The sequence below is a fragment of the Orcinus orca genome, chromosome 10 (genome assembly GCF_937001465.1).
Source record: "Orcinus orca chromosome 10, mOrcOrc1.1, whole genome shotgun sequence".
Classification (NCBI taxonomy): Eukaryota; Metazoa; Chordata; class Mammalia; order Artiodactyla; family Delphinidae; genus Orcinus; species Orcinus orca.
The window spans coordinates 5,805,260-5,822,358 of NC_064568.1; the positions used below are offsets into that span (position 1 = coordinate 5,805,260).

Here is a 17,099-nt window from a genome sequence, read left to right on the forward strand (position 1 = left end):
ACAGTTGAGTTTCTATACATGATATTTAACATACTTTAAACCTTAGAGCCACCCTCTGAGATGGGAACTACCATTCCTATATTTCATAAAAGGACACAAAGGCTCAGAGAGTGTAACCTGTTGAAAAATCATAGAGCTTGTAAGTGTGGAAGCTGCAATCCAGGCCTCATGCCTCTGAGTACATTGCTTTTTCCATTACACCATGCTGCCTTCCAGAAGACTCCCCAGGGAGCTACATTTTTCTCCCACTGGGAGACAGGGCAGTAACTATCTTGGCAGTGCAGACAGAAAGGAGTGACTGTTCTGCGTCTCCGCCAAGCAAGTATTTATGCCCTTTGCAATATGACTTGGACACAACACCCACCCAAGCTCTAGGAGCTAAGCATTCTAAAATTTGCTGAAGAATTTTTTCACCTTCTCCGTATGGGGTCCAAAATTAAAAGGGGAAAAGCACATTTATGTCTCATTCAGAATTCAAAAAGTAATAAATCCTTCAAGGCCCTGGCAAGTTTCTCTAATCCACTGTAATCATGTTTCCTTGTATAACAAGTCTTGTGATGTCTGAAGCAGCATCTCACTATAGTAACGGCAGCCTGAATCTTGGAGTTCTTCTTCTCAGGCCTGGGGGATTATTCCATTTTCCACATTAGGAATAAGCCGCAGACTTTAGGTTCTAAAACGGAGCCAGAAATGCTGACTAGAATCCAGATGCCCTAAATGCAATTAGAACTAAATTTTACTGCCTTCTGTGAAAGACACAAATGAAAAGAATGTAGCAACTTCTAGAATACTGGTCCAGAAAGCAAAGCTATGAATAGAGCCAACACAGGTTCTTATGCACTTAGACGCTCCTTAAAACTACCTGGAGACTTTCCAGATCTCCCCTGCTTCATATCCTTGGCTTTCTAACTTTTACAAAAGCCAAACATACTAGGGATGGAGGATGTACTACAGACTCATCCTAATAAACCATGTTTTCATGGAGATAGCCTTTTACTTTTTTTAAATTTATTTTTTAAAACTTTTTGTTGGAGTATAAGTTGATTTACAATGTTGTGTTAGTTTCTGCTGTACAGCAAAGTGAGTCAGAGGTAGGCTTTTACGTTAAAAAAAAATGGGTTTTCAGAAATTGATTTGATAAAAAATGATTTACCTCTATGGTCAATTACTTCTGTTAATAAAAGAAATACATTTGGGACTTCCCTGGTGGTCCAGTGGTTGAGAATCCGCCTTCCAGTGCAAGGGATGGGGTTTAATCCCTGGTCCCGGAAGATGCCACATGCCACGGAGCAAATAAGCCTGAGCGCCACAACTTCTGAAGGCCGCGCGCCTAGAGTCCGTGAGCCACAACAAGAGAAGCCACCGCAATGAGAAGCCCGCGCACCACAACAAAGAGCGGCCCCCACTCACCACAACTAGAGAAAGCCCACGTGCAGCAACAAAGATCCAATGCAGCCATAAATAACTAAATAAGTTAATTAATTAATTTTAAAAAAGAAATACATTTATTAAATTCTTTAATGGAAATGACACCCTCATTATACCATTTAACATGAGCAGTGTGAAACAGTATAAATATATATGTCTCACTTCAAATTGCGACTGTTAATTATAATGATGATGATGATGACAGTTGTCCCATTTCTGAGTGCCTGCTCTGTGCCAGGAACTGTGTTAAGTGCTGTAAATACATCATTTATTTAATTCTCAGAATTCCCCAACAAAGTTGTTATTATTTCCTTTTTACAGTAAAGGGGCTACGTCTCAGGAAGATTCCACCTCTTGCCCAGGGTTACAGAGCTAGTTAGTGGTGAGCTAGAATGTGTATATAGGGGATCAGACTGCAGAACCTACTCTGGCATGAAAGGTAAAAGCCCTCTCCCCACTGCAGAAGAGCCATTGCTTCTAGCTACTGTCATCAAATCTTCCTGAACTAAACTTGATTTTCATAGAAATAACTTTCTTTTTGCATTTTTTCACTTGGGGGATATTTACTTAAATGGTATAATTACAACAGTAAGTCCATCTGGCATTCCCAGGTCTGGCAAGAAACACGAATGACTCTTGGAAAGTGTATGCCTCAACTGGTGGAAGCAGAAATGTGCAGGTGTCCTAGAAACCAGCCTGCTGGCTGGCAGCATCCAGCCTCCCACGGGCACCAGATCCTGCTGTAACAAGGGAGTGCACAGTTAATCAGTCAGGAGGGGCAATGAAGGGAAAGCCGGTTAGGGAAGCTTTATTGAATATGCTTTATTTTTCAAAAGCATATTATGCCTCTTGCTACTTAAATCACTGAATCACCCCTCTCCTGATGGACTCAGGTTTGCAGCAGACACCTTTAGCTCTGTTTGCCCAGCACCTCCTGTCTCCTGGTGACGGCAAATACCTTCTAATGCGAACTGCTCCTTTCCCTCATGCCAACCATGTTCCTTTACAGACCCTGCCTCTCTGGCCCAACTTGACTGACCCCAAAATAAGCAAGAGGCGCAAGCTGGGCCCTGAGTTTTGAACTTGGGTCATGGGCCAGTCCACATCAGGTGAATGAAGCCATGAATTAGGAGGAGCTGCCAGCAGCCATGCTTCCTGCCTTGTGGAAGAAGCCTGTCTCCAGGGGAGAACACCTGTTCCTCCTAAACTGCAGCTTTCCCCCAAGGTTTGCTTGATCTACCTTTCTTTTAATTGTGTTCAAGACTCCATTATTTCCATTTGCCTCTGATAATTCAAGTTGGGTGTGTGTCACTTGAAACCAAAAGCGTTCTGAATAATTCAGAAATGGTACCAGCAATGGAGAGTTGAAGGCAACCAAGTCTAAATACAGAAAAGGATGAGAAATACTCCACCCGGGGTGGAAAATTTTACCCACAATTGCTGTTACAAGGTGGTAAAAACAATTGGTTTAACAAGGCTGAAGGTTTAGGGGACTTAGGGAAGCATCCAGTTATTGGAGACACTGTCTATTTCTTGCAACATTACAAAAGGGGCAGAAAGAGACGCTTCAGTGCAAGCTGGCCCTTCCAGAAGCAGATAAGGACAGCTGAACTGGTATATAACACCTTAAAAGGAGGCCTCTTCTGCTTTTGGTGGGCAGTCTGAGTCCTTTTGAACTGCAAAGTCTGCATTTTCTGCTGCAAACTGAAGCCAGTGGTTGTTAGGGAGATGGTGAGAGTCTCATAAATGGGCAGAAGTCGACAGGGGCGGGGGACGGGGAGCCAGGAGGGCCCTTAGCAATGGCAAAGGGAAGGCCCTAGTCTCAGATGCAGACTGAGGGCAGGGGACCTTCCAGGGCCCCAGCAGATGTCTTAAAGTGAGTTCCTAGAAGGATGAGCAGAGACTCTTAAACCGTTCCTAGAGGCATTTCTAGTTAGAAAAGGAAACCATGAGGGCTGAGTAGGTTTAACACCTGGACTCCTCAAGTTATTTGGGGCTGTCTCTTTGGATTCAGATTCCACATCTTAGAACAAGAGCATCGGATGAGATGATTTCCAAAATGTCCCCTTGGTAGAAATGTTTTGTTTCTTGGTGATTAAATATAGTATAAAGCTTTATTATTTTCTTAAAACCACTGAGGAAAATTCTCCTCATTCTAAGCATTAAACTGAAGAGCAAATGTGGGGCAAGAGAGATTAAACACTTCCTTGTGGTCTTTGTTCAATTCACTGTGGGATCTCAGACCACAGACTTGATTTCCTCACCTGCAGACGGGGATTCTGGATGCCTGTCTTCACAAGGCAGGGAGAAGGGAAAAGTGAACGCCTTTGACTTCTCTTCAGAAAATATTCTGTGGAAATCCTAAACAGGATTAGGGCAAAGCTCTCTCTGAAATCAAAGGTTAGCTCCAAAATGACTTTATTTGGGGCTTTTCGGCCCAGTGATGCCATTTCTGACCCCAATCACTGCTCCCTGTGGTTCTCATGTGTCTGGAGAGAACATATTTCCTAATGGACACAGAACAGGCCTTGGTGGCAACACCAGTGCTGGCTCATCTCTGGCATTTCTGACCTTCCCTTTTAGCATCCGACTCCACCTGCCCGGGACTGACTCCCTAGGATCCCTGGCTTCATCTTCCCTGAAGATCTTACTCATAGCCAAACTTGAAAAATACTGACTAACCATGATAAATTCCTTTCATCCTCTCTTCCTGGGTGTGTAACTGCATCAAGACCCAAAGAGATAGCTTACTAATGGTGGTGCTGTATGTACTGTGAATATGACAGTTGCCAAAAAAATTGGGGACGCTGGTCATGCCAGGTGGCTATCAAAACATACTCCCTCATTGGCTCCATACACAGGGACTGAACCAGGGTCTGGACTCACTGGCACCATCTCTGTGATGCCTGTCTGCCCTTATTACAGCACTTTATAAGAATAATTATTACCTCACTCTACAGAAATGATTTGTTAAATTTTATGTTTGTAGCTAGAATAATATTTTTGGAAAGACTTTGACTTATTCATCTTTCTATTGTTTGTCTTGTGCAAAGAGAGAATTCATTAGATTTTTGTAGAATGAATTAATGAATTATGTGAAGCCATTCAGGGTAGAGGGAAGCCCTGATCTTGAACTAGACCATGGCTGGCAAAGACACACACTCGTGCTTGCCCATGGTAGATGTTACTGCTAAGCCATGAACCTCTCTCATCACGTCTGAACCAGGCCTGAGACCCCTTCTCAACGGTTTCCCAGGCAGCAACCTTCCCTGAATGAGCTGGCTGATTAGCACTCGTGATGTATATAGATGAACGATACCCGAGGACAAGAGGGTGGGCGGCTGATGTACGATGCAGCCACACCAACAGTGAGATGTGTGAAAGAATGCTTAGATAGCGCTTACACTGTTCCTTTAAAATTCAGCATGCCACCTTAGAGCAATGCAAAAAGAACTGCTTAACTCAGTGAGCAAACAACTGATCCACTCAGTTTGGTAGCACTGCAGCTGCCTCATTTTTAACTAATAACTGCTGCTTTAAGTGAGACATTCTGTCCTGGGATGGCTCGGAGCCGGGGAGCTGAGCTGTATAACTGGTGGTAAGTTAAATCTCTGCGTGACTTCAGACATGTGACAGCACGGTGCAGTGGTTAAGACCACAAGCCTCAGAGTTCCTAACTCACAGAGCTGTTGTAAGGATGTGATATATTAATGTAGATAAAGTGCTTAGAACAGTGTCTAGCACATAAGCACCAAAAAAGGAAGCATCAGCTACTATTATTATGTGTGGCCTGGCTAAAGCTTACCACACAACTAGTAAAGTAGCCATTATTGATTAAATAAGGCTTGGCCTATGTTGTCACTCTTGTTTGCAATTCAATGTTTCATTATTAACTGATGGTTCTTGCCTTGGTAACGGCTATTAGAACAGGCCTGGCAGGCTGACGAATTGTGCCTGCATTTTCTTTTCTTCCCCCAAAGCCAATCACCCTGGCTGTTATCAGACAACTAAAACTAGGTAGTCCAAGAGCCATGGAGTTACACTTCACATTCAACTTTGGAAGCTTTCCTTAGTTTAAGTTTCCTAAAATAATGACTTTAAAAACACAAAACTGGGCTTCCCTGATGGCACAGTACTTAAGAATCCGCCCACAAATGCAGGCGACACGGGTCCGAGCCCTGGTCCAGGAAGATCCCACATGGTGCGGAGCAACTAAGCCCGTGTGCCACAACTACTGAGCCTGCGCTCTAAAGCCCGTGCGCCACAACTACTGAGCCTGCGCTCTAAAGCCCGTGCACCACAACTACTGAACCTGCGCTCTAAAGCCCGTGCGCCACAACTACTGAGCCTGCGCTCTAAAGCCCGTGCGCCACAACTACTGAACCTGCGCTCTAAAGCCCGTGTGCCACAACTACTGAACCTGCGCTCTAAAGCCCGTGCGCCACAACTACTGAACCTGCACTCTAAAACCCGTGCGACCCAACTACTGAGACTGTGCTCTAAAGCCCGAGTGCCACAACTACTGAAGCCTGTGCGCCTAGAGCCCGTGCTCCATGAGAAGCCACTGCAATGAGAAGCCTACGTACCGCAACGTAGAGTAGCCCGCTCGCCGCAACGAAGACCCAGCGCAGCCAAAGATAAAATAGAAAATAAATAAAAACAACACAAAACTTCGCTCTTGTCCTTTTAATCTCATTCTAAAGGTTTTTAGATTTAATTATGTCTACGGTTTTCACTGTAACTATCTTAAATCTTTTTTTGGAATCAGGCAGAATGTATATAAATATTAAAACATAGCTGTCAGATTCTTGATGCTGAATGTCAGCCAAGACATGTGTTTGAGGTGATACCTTATGTTTGTATACATTACATGTACCACAATCATCTTGGAATATAGGGCAAATCTCATGGAACATTCTGCAGAGATTCTAAAAAAGGCTTTCATTATGTTGATGTTCTACTGCTGTGGTCATCATTAAAAATGTCACTCTCCTACCTTATCCCAGGATCACTGCTCCTTGGACAGAAAGTGAATCTGGAATCAGAGAAGCTATCAGCTAGGCTGAAGGCAGATTATACAGTTGAAACGAGTTCCCTTTTTCATCCTCCATCCTGATTCACAGAATCAAAGAGCTCATTGACTTCAATTGTCTCATTTTATAGAGGACAGTGAGACCCAGAGAGGAGAAGTGACTATCTTAAGGTCACATCGTAGGTTAACGGTTGAGCTGTAAGTAAAACCCAAATCTGACTTCCAGGCCTGTGTTCTAAGATGCCAAGATTCTTCTCTAGACCACTGAAATAGAAAATGAATTTACTTCGAGTAGCCATTTTAAGTTGAAATTCTTGAAATATATTATTTTGTTGTAGCAAAACAGAGGGCTTTTTTGAAAATATCAAGGCAATAGCTCCAAAACAATCAAAGTTCTCTGGGAAACACTCTGTTGCAAACATTCATTTACTGTTATGGCCTTTAGTGTGTGTCATTTACTTAGAATCCTGCGCCCATTCTCAAACTAGGAAATCAAGTCACTCATTCAACCAATGTATACTTAATGGTTAATTACTACATACAGGCAATGTGCTGGGTCCTGAGGATATGCTATTAAGACACTGTCCTTGTCTTCACAGAGTTCAAGGTCTAAGACAAATATTCAACACAATATGCCATCCTTAGTATCTTAGGCGTCATGACAAGAGACAGTCTTCCCTCGCTTATATGACCATGTTTCTTGCTGACCCTGAAACTGGCCTCAAAAATCCTTCCCAACACAACCCTCTAAGTGGCCGAGAGCAACTGATAAGAGGGGCATGAACTGAAATCTACCCATCACTCCTGAACTAGTATAGTTATTACTCCGTGCCTATTAAACCCTACACACAATGTGAAGTTCTTACTGTATCTACTAGAATGCTGATTTCCCCCCATTCAGAAGAGAAGAATGTAAATCCTTTCATTCATTTAGCGCTGATTAAACTGGGAAGAACAATTCTTCTAGGTACTGGGAGAACCCTTGATAACAGCTCATGAAAGACCAATTACACCCCAACAAGAGACCCCAGTTCTCTCTCACTTGAAATTTCCCTTTCATCCTGGGAAGCACAGTCCTCTATCTCCTGTCCGTCATCACCCACAGCTGCCATCTGCTGCTGGAGAATCAAACAGAGGTGCTACACCACTCACTTCAAAGCAGCTGCTTATCATGCCCAGTGATTTACCAACTGAGAAAAGAACCGGTTACTGACAATGCTGCTGAGTACAGTTCTTCCTGCCAGCAAGAGTTTGGAAAAAAAAATACTTCTGATCTCACCTCAAGGTGGACCCAAAGACAGCTGCAGGGCCTCCATTTTATAAACCTGGCATCATTCCTCTCCTTTGTTTAAGCTGTCTTCTTGGGGTCTGATCAAGGGAGAAAAAGCAGGAAGACATCTTTTCCTCCTAATGGCTTTTACTGTGTCCTTAAACATTTTAATTATTGGTGATGAATGAGCAATGACCCTGTTAAGCCCTGCCGGTAGGGGTCCACTAATGCCCCACAGCTGACCTGTCTCCACAGCACAGAGCACTGCACAGTGTTGTCCGGAAGGAGACACAGTGGAAGCTGACCCTCCTTTGTGCTCCCAGAGTACATCCCCCTCGGGACGCTCAGACCTGCGGAAGCTGTACACTAATTACCTGCATTTGCAGATTGGTCCCCGTCTACTACCAAGGCCTCGGAGAGGCCAGACACTTTTAGAAAAGAGAGCAGATGCAGCACAAACAGAAAAAGGTGACAAAAATCAGGGTTAAACAAGGAAGAGAACTTTACAAGCCTCTACCTCTTTGCATTACATGTTGACATCCAAAGAGCAGTTGTGTTTCTTGTTGAGTAGACATGGTGGTGGGTACTGGGTGAAGTAAAAAGAAAAGTGGGCTTTTTTTTCCTACTCCCAAGGGTTTAGGTCTCCTAAGGAAGCCAAGATGTAGTAGTGATAAACTAAGTACCATGGGATTTAAACATTGGAATATTTGATGTTGCCAAAAGAATGGTACAAAACAGTTACCATATGACTCAGCAATTCCACTCCTAAGTATATACCCAAAAGAACAGAAAACATATATTTACACAACAACTTGTACACCAACGTTCACAGCATCACTGTTCATAATAGCCAAAAAGTAGAAACCACCCAAATGCCCAATGACTAATGAATGGATCTATAAAATGTTGTGTAGCTATACAATGGAATGTTACTTGGCCTTAAAAAGGAAGTACTCATTCATGCTACAACATGGATGAACCTTAAAAATACTATGCTAAGTAGAAGTCAGTCACAAGAGATCACATATTATAGGATTTCATTTATATGAAATGTCCAGAATAGGCAAATCTACAGAGACAGAAAGTAGATTAGTCATTGCTTAGGGCTTGGGGAGAGAGGTGAAGCTTGGAGAATGAGGGCTGAAGGTTTCTTTCTGGGGTGACGAAAATGTTCTAAACAGATGATAGTGATGGTTGCTACCCTGTGAATACATTAAAAAAAAACAACACATTGACTTGTACATTTAAAAAGGGTGAATTAGGGCTTCCCTGGTGGCGCAGCGGTTGAGAGTCCGCCTGCCGATGTAGGGGACACAGGTTCGCGCCCCGGTCCGGGAAGATCCCACATGCCGCGGAGCGGCTGGGCCCGTGAGCCATGGCCGCTGAGCCTGCGCGTCGGGAGCCTGTGCTCCACAACGGGAGAGGCCACAGCAGTGAGAGGCCCGCGTACCGCAAAAAAAAAAAAAAAAAAAAAAAGGGTGAATTATATCTCAATAAAACTGTTACCAAAAAAACAGTAGCATAGACCATGATGTTAAGGCTTAAAGGAGGGATCAGAATTTCTGGCTTGGATGGTTTGAAACACCATCATAACAACAGGTATTTGAGCCAAGTTTTGAGGAGAAATTAGTACCTGGAGGTGGGGGAGATGGGTAGGGACTCAGTGTGAGCCAAAGGACAGAAATGCTCTAGGACTGTGAGTAACCAGTGTGGTGAGGGTGAGAGCCTTCAGTGGGGAACGGAGGGGACAAGGCTGAAATGCAGTCTGGCCAGCGTGGGCTAACCTGAGACGCTAACGATGGCCCCTGGCGAGGGCACAGTCTCTCACGCTGACAGCCTCACGTCAGCTTCTCTCAGGGCTGTCAGGAGAACTAGACGCCCCTGGAGGAGGGCACTGTGGGGAGGCTTTCATCCTCTCCAGAATGAGTACATCATAGGCCTGAGTATGCTTCAGACACCCTGCAGTGAAGGAGGGGGACAGCAGAGGGCCGGATGTGGGACACAACAGAGCAGAAGAGGAGCAGTAGCATGCCCAGGAGCACGTGCCAGAGACAGACCCCTCTGCTCTCACCGTGTCAGAATCGTCACCATCTTGAGAGAGAAGGAACAAGCGCTCCGAGAAATTTTAGGACTTTACTACTTGAGTGAAGGTCCAATGACCTAAAATTAAACCAATGACGTATTTCTTGAAAAGGCTCCAAAAATCAACACGGCATTCTATTCCACATATCTTCAGTTTCCAGGCCCAGTAAATGCTAGTTCCTCTTGCATGAAAGAACATTTAAGCGAACCACACTTTGTATAATGAGTGGCTCTATGTAGTGACTTTTTTCATTAAACTACTTCGTCAGAATTTATATGTAAATAATTATACATGGGAAAAATAAAGCTGGCCTTTTATAAATGAGTCTTTTCACTAAGTCAGAATATCATTCTGTATGTGATGCTTTCTATGGTTATAATTTGAAAGCAAACAACTGCAAAAACTATAGCTTCTTGGAGGCATGTTCTGAGTCCTGTGCATGTCTGTATTTTCTGCAGTAGCGCTGTCCTCCAGAACTTTCTGCAATGATGGAAATGTTCTATATCTGTATTGTCCAACATGGAGGCCACCAGCCACCTGTGGTTATTGAGCGCGTGAGATGTGGGTGGTGTGACTTAGAAACTGAAGTTTTTTTAAATTTATTTTTCACCAATTTAAATGTACAGTTAAAGAGCCACATGTGGCTAGCAGCTGCTGTATCGGACAGTGCAGCCCTATAAGATCCAGAACAAGACTTTGTTCCTCATAAGTGTTCAATAAACAGCTGTTCAACTGAATGAGAATTTATGCAATAAACACATACTGGACTTCCTCTACATGCCAGGCACTCTCCTAGATGCTGGGGCTGAGTCAATGACTTAGAACTCCTGGTTGCAAGCGATAGGAAACTCAACTGAGCTTTACTCAAGCCAAAAGGGGACTTGGCTCACAGGCTGAGAAAGACCAGGATAATGATGCCTTCAGGGTAGCTTGGTTCAGGGCTTAGAGGATAAGGCCATGACTGTCCGCACCCTCTCCCTCCTCAGCTAGACTCAGCTCTCTTCCATGCATGTCCATGGAAGACTGTGTCCGTGTGCAAACTGCCTCTCCACTCATAAGCACTAGAAGGCCGCGCCGGGCTAGACCTCACACTGGCAAAGCCCCGAGTCCTTTCCCAGCCTCCTAGCCAAAGCCTCATTGGATCCCACTGGCTATGACTGGGTAATCATTATGACCAGGGAAATAAGAAGTGTTGAATGTCTTGGGCCGCAATTACATGCTCCAGCCCTGAGCCAAGGGTGGAGCCAACTGCACCAGAAAAGCACACGGGATGAGAGCAAGGTCCAGGATGGTCTCTGAGGGTAAAATCAAGGTAATCATTAGGGAAGAGGAAACTTTGCTAGGCAGCAGAAACAACATATATCCCTTCTAGTCTCTACTTTAAAGAGCTCAGTGTCTCTCTAGGGAAATTTTAAATAAGAATGCTGGTTGGTCAGATCTGCTGGCCAGATAGTGAAGAAAATACTAAGAAGGAAAAGCTAAATTTGGCAAGATCCAGGCTGAAATGTTAGTAACATTTATTCACCCAGAATTTCCTCTGATGTTGTCTACTTTTTCACAGATAATTCTCATAAAACTCTGTGGCAAAGGTTACATCTATGAAATCTAGAAACCTTTAGGAGGGAGCTGTCAGCGGGTGGGGGCCCACTGTCTTCAGCCTGCCTCAGCTTCAGAGTCCAGACGTCTCCCTCTGTACTCCCCTGTCACTCGGCAGGCACACTGAGGGCATGCTCAGACCTTAGAAGCCCTGACATGTGTGGATGCAGGCAGAGCAGACGCAGCACAGCCCACCCAGGGAAGGGACACACAATTGCCAATTCACACAATGCAATGTGAATTGTCTATTTTCATAAGGGCTACTCCAAGAGAGATTATTTGTGGGCAGGATGACTCATGAGAGAGCCAAATGAATTCGCCTCACATAGAAGACAAAGAGCTTGGAACATCGCTGAGATGAGAAAAATTAGCCAAAACAGCTGCAGCACTTTAGGGTCTTTTAAACAGCCTCCTTCTGCCTACTTCTCCACCCATTTCTAGCTGTTCTCTCTCACTCATTAAACAGTGACTGAGGTCTTGCTTTTGTTGGCTCAAAGGGCCAGCAGAGGCTGGGAAATACTCTTTTTAGCAAGTGTACCTTTTTATCCCTCTGAGCTTTCTGGTATTATCTTTTGTGAAGATCATTCTGGATTATTCTGAGAATTACTCAGAAACTTCTTGGCTTCTTTCTAGGTGGGAAAAAAGTTAATAGGGACTTCCCTCATGGCGCAATGATAAGACTCCGCGCTCCCAATGCAGGGGCCGCAGGTTCGATCCCTGGGAACTTGATCAGGGAACTCGATCCCACATGCATGCCATAACTAAGGAGCCGGCAAGCTGCAACTAAGGAGCCAGGCTGCCATGACTAAGACCCAGTGCAACCAAATAAATAAATAAAAATAAATATTAAAAAAAAGTTAATAAAGGTTGTGGACAGGACTTTCTACACTTCAAGGACATTCAGTGCTTAGGCCACATGGTAAGAAGGCCCATGACTCTGTCTGTTCTCTTCTCCTGGGAATTCAGAGAACCCTCAGCCCGCTCAACATCAAACTGACCACCCCTCCTTTTTTTTTTTTTTTGCGGTACGCAGGCCTCTCACTGTTGTGGCCTCTCCCGTTGCAGAGCACAGGCTCCAGACGCGCAGGCTCAGTGGCCATGGCTCACGGGCCTAGCCGCTCCGCAGCATGTGGGATCTTCCCGGACCGGGGCACGAACCTGTGTCCCCTGCATCGGCAGGCAGACTCTCAGCCACTGCGCCACCAGGGAAGCCCTGACCACCCCTCCTTTAACTGTACAATGAACCTTCCAATTTGAGCGTGGCTCTCTTTTAGACTATCTACAGAGCTATAGACAGTCATGCTTGGTAAGAATTAAGAGTTGTTTGTTTTCAATATCTTTTCTGGGTTTTAACAGATTGCTCAGTTCAGCAGTAAGTGGACCTGTCCCCCGCTGGACTGGCACTGGAGCCCAGATTAGGCACTTCCAGCAGTCAAGAACTGGTTCTCCCTTGGGTTGGCAACTGGCACATAGCAGATGCTCAGTGAATGCTGGTGAATTGTGGAATACTGTTGGTAACTTGGAGATGTTACTGTGCATAAAAAATACTAAATGGTTCTGAACACTAATATCTGCAGTATTTGTGTTCTAGAAAAATGTTCATCTCGTCTACTTGACTCTATAAACCTCAGTCCCCCAGTCCTAACAAATTTTCAGCCCTAAGGTGACTCAGCTTTTAAAATGGTCCTTATTATGGATCTCAAGCCTATGTAACTAGTTAATTGATTATGTACACATAAGTTAGTTAACTGGTTCTCTATTCCTCAAGGGTTAACACCCCAGGATTCCAGTAGATCAGATTAGCATGAATGAATCAGCTTTTCAAAATGCCCCTTGTCTTATCCCTATCATATCATTTGCTTGATGTCTAGTGGGACTTCTTATGGGTTTCACCTTCTCATTCATTTTATTTATGTCAAAAAAATTATTGCAGCATTGGCAGTAAAAACATAAAATCAGAAATAATCTAAACATCCATCAATAGAGAAATGGAAAAATAACATAAAGTAACATATATACAACAGAATATGATATTACAGTTAAAAAAGATTTTTATAAAAGATAAAAACATTAAATCTATATTTAGCAACATGGACAGATCTTTAAAGCATCAGGTTGAATGAAAACTGCAAGTGGTTGCAAAACACTGTTATAGTTTATGCAACTTATGTACTGTTTTTAAACACCTGAAAAATAATGCAGTTTATTCAATATGAAAGCGAGGACATGTACTAGTAATAGTGGTTTCCTCTGGGGAGGGTGAGGGATGTCAAGGGGGGGATTCACCTGTAATATTTTATTTCTTTTACTTAAAAGAAAAAGTTGAAGCAAATAATACGAATGTCAGTACTGCATGGTAGGAACATGAGTGTTTGCCATATTGTTTGTACTTTGTTTTTTTTAAATTAATAGACTATTAATTTAGAGAAGTTTTAGATTTACAAAAAATTGAGCAGAAATTAGAGTTCCAGTTAGAGAAATTAGTTTTCTCTCCTCGACCCTCAGTTTCCTAAGTAACATCTTGCATTAGTGCCGTATATTTGTTACAACTGTTGAAACCATCGTGATACATTATTATTGTTAACTAAAGTCCATAATTTACATTAGGGTTCACTCTTTGTGTTTTCCAGTTCTCCGGGTTTTGACATGTACCCGTCATTACCGTGTCACACAGAATATGCCGGAAAAACCTCCTTAGCTCCACCTATTCATCCCTTCCTCCCTCCTCCTGAGCCCCTGGCAACCACTGATCTTTTTACTATTTCTGTAGTTTTGCCTTTTCCAGAATGTCAAATAATTGGAATTACACAATATGCAGCCTTCTCAGACTGAATCCTTTCTCTTGGCAATATGCATTTAAATTTCCTCCCTATCTTTTTGTCATTTTATAGTTCATCTCTTTTTACTGCCGAATAATACCCCATTGTATGAATGCAACACTGATTTTTTTTTTTTTAAATCCATTCACCTGTTGAAGGACACCTTGGTTGCTTCCAGTTTGGAAGATTATATTATACAACTCCCCTAAGCACTCGTGCAGATTTTTGTGTGGACGTTAGTTCCCAGCTCATTTGAGTAAATACCTAGGAACACAATCCTGAATCATGTAGTCAGGGTATCACTAGTTTTGTAAGAAAGGTGCCCAACTGTCTTCCAAAATGGCTGTACTATTTTACATTCCCACCAGCAACAAATTCTCATTCATTTTAAAATTATTAAATTTACTGAGATATAATTCTCATGCTATATAATTCACAGACCATACAATTCACCCACTTGAAGTGTAAAATTTTGTGGTTTCACTATATTCACAGAACTGTGCAACCATCATCACTATCCAATTCCAGGACATTTGCATCATCCTCCAAAGAAACCCATTAGTAGTCACTCCCGATTTTTCCCCAACTCTCCCTCCACCTCTAAGCCCCACCCCACCAGCTCCTGGCAACCACTAATCTACTTTACGTCACTATAGATTTGCTTACTGTGGATATTTCATTTAAATGGAATCTCACTCATTAAAAAAAAGAATTATTGTGTTTTCTGTGGCATGCCAGCTCTCATACCAGATACCAGAATCACAGATTGGAGTAAAATCTAGTGTCTGCCTTCTAGTTGCTCACGGTCCAATCATAAACATTTGCTGAGTGCAGACCTCCCAGGCTTTTCTCTTGGGCATGACAGCCACACACACATTAGCTGGCGGAGGCCCTTTGCACCCATGGGACACTCAGGCCAAGGGGCCCATCATTCCCCTTTGGTTTCAGCTCTATTGGGTAGATTCTACCCACTGCTCCATCTCGTGTGCTGATCAGGCCTACAGATGTTTATCTTCAGTCCTACTCATCAAGTACATGTACTTGACCTGTCCTCTTCAAAAGACACCCTCCTTGGTAATGATTCAGAAGTTTTAGTCTGTTTTTAAATGCACCCAGTTTGCCATCTTCTTTCCATTAAGATCAAAGGAATGTTTCTCCTGGGTTTCCAACAAGGTATTTGTGATGTTCCCCTGTGATAATGACTATACTTAGTACATATGAGGAGGTATACTGAGGTCTCTCTGCAGATCTTGAAAATAAGGTTAGCTTTAGAGAATGGAATTAGTAGAACTGACACGCACTGAAGGACACTGGCCATGTGTGGAAGTTAGTCATCTGAAGAGACTGTAGAAAAGCAGGTGGGGAGATGGGGAATTTCCAAAGTGACAAAGGAGTGATCTCAGAAGACATATTTTAACTAAGAAAGCTAAAATCTACATAACTCTAGAAGATTGTTCATAGATGGTATCAGGTTCCACGTGGAGTGTGAAAAGGGAGCCCAGAATTTCTGCAACAATTTGTTAATGTCTCTACCTTTGTCCAGAAATTAGCAAGATGATCTCACTGGAAAGCAAATCCCTTCAGTTCTTCAGGTATCACAGTTCCATGAGGTGATCATGAAACCTTCCAACTACCAACTGTCTCCCCATGTATGTATGGGGAGTGGCAGGCAGAACAAATTTAACAAGCTAGTTTATACATCAATCTCTTATGAGTTTGGCTCTTGGGAGTTAGCCCTCCTGCTCTGGCAAAATTGAGTTTCTGACCCAAAGGGGTAGGATCCGTACACCATGATGGTCTACCAAAGCACAAATGTGGAGAACAGAGGTTTGGGGAATGTGGAAACCATGGCCAAACACACAAAGGCCTGCCACATAGAAGAGAAATTTAACTAACTCTAGGCAGGCCCAACAAACAGAGATACTACAAGGTAGTAGTTAAAAACACAGGCTCTGGAGCCAAACTACTTGGCTCCAACACTTACTAGCTACATAAACTTGGGCAACTTAGCCTCCAGGCACCTCAATTTCCTCATCTGTGAAATAAAATGGTTGTGAAGACTAAATGGGATAACCCAAATAAATGCTTAGTATGACATCTGGAACACAGAAAGTTCTCAGAAGTTAGCCAACACATCATCATTGTCCAAAGGAGGAACAGACCACCCTTTGAGACGGGGAGCCCCCCAGAGCTCAACTGGCAGAGATACGTCAACTGAGGGCCAAATGTTGAATTTACTTCAACTCCAGGACTTCCAATTAGCTCCATGCCCCTACAACACTTACACACAATTCAAAACAAAAATGTGGTCTCAGCAGTTGATGTGTTTTCATGTAAAACTTTTTTTTTTTTTTTTGCTGTTCAACCAAAGTATACTTTTCTGATTACTTATGTGCAAAGCACCTGTTAGTTGATGAGAATGGGAAAGGTGGTCCCTTCCTTCAAGAAGCTGAACATCTAACTGAGAAAAGCAGATTAGAGAACCAGACAGTGATGCAAACGTGTGCTGGATTTAGGCCAACCATCCATTCGGTGCTTGCCTTTTTATTAGAGTGGCATAACCAAGAGAAGGGTCAGGGAAACCTGTATATCTAGAATCACTCTATTCTAAGGAACATGAGAAGCTCGTTAGTAAAGTAAACTGAAATCAGTCACATTCCCTCTCCCTCCCTCTCTCAATCTCAATCTCTCCTTTCCATTCCCTTCAAGGTACAACAAAGTGGCATGATGGCTCTGGGACCTTTCAGTCTCAGATTCTCAGGCCGTATTGGCCACCCCACGGCAGCAGTTGGTGAAGGTAGACAAGTAGCTTCCATGCTGTAAGTCCATGGGACACTAAAGGCTGTCCATTATTTACTCGTAACTACTGCT

At 43.3% G+C, this 17,099-nt stretch overlaps 1 protein-coding gene across 11 annotated transcripts in view; it reads right to left on the reverse strand.

Annotated features, from left to right (window-relative positions):
- The window catches only part of ATG7 (autophagy related 7), a 235,970-nt gene that overhangs the window by 86,567 nt on the left and 132,304 nt on the right, over positions 1–17,099 (reverse strand). The window lies entirely within an intron of this gene.